Below are 671 nucleotides of genomic sequence, written 5' to 3' on the forward strand. Positions count from 1 at the left end.
GCTTACGATCAACCAATTCAACATATGTCGGCTTTTGACATTTATTCTTGTTCTTCTTCCGCTCTTCTTCTCCTAGCTATTTTCTATAAGTAAAACTTGCACTAGCAAGAATATGTAACTCTTCCGTGTTATTACACTCTCGATTCAGTGCTCTCTTGCAAAATTTTTTGGTTATTATACACTTTTCCAGTAAAAATTGGCAAGTTCCATCACAATCTAGTACTAACTATTTGATACTATACACACCCATGAACCAATTAGAACAGAGCTGCCGGTTGAGAAGCAGCCATTTGTAATAGCAATTGAGAAAAGTGTGTGACATTCGTAATTTTTAAGCTTGCTATTTCTGTTTTGCTTCTTTCTTTATGTGTATTTTGTCGGTGGTTTATTTCAGTGATTTTTAAGTGATTTTCAATAATTTGTTGTGCAAATGTAATTAAAATGACCGCAGAACTCCACAAGCAAACACCGATGACCTAACAACTGTCATTTTGAGGAGCAATATGATTGCAAGTTTTTGTGTGTGGACACTTGGATGTCTTGAAATAAGCATTTGCCGCATGACGCCAACAGACAACATTTTCTCAATTTCGGTGTTAAAAAACATTCAAATCTTTAAAAAACTTGCTGAATAATTTCCTAAAACGTATCATAAATAATCCAATAGGGAA

The sequence above is a fragment of the Rhagoletis pomonella genome, unplaced genomic scaffold (genome assembly GCF_013731165.1).
Source record: "Rhagoletis pomonella isolate Grant_MI unplaced genomic scaffold, Rhpom_1.0 Rhpom_scaffold_00001, whole genome shotgun sequence".
Classification (NCBI taxonomy): domain Eukaryota; kingdom Metazoa; phylum Arthropoda; class Insecta; order Diptera; family Tephritidae; genus Rhagoletis; species Rhagoletis pomonella.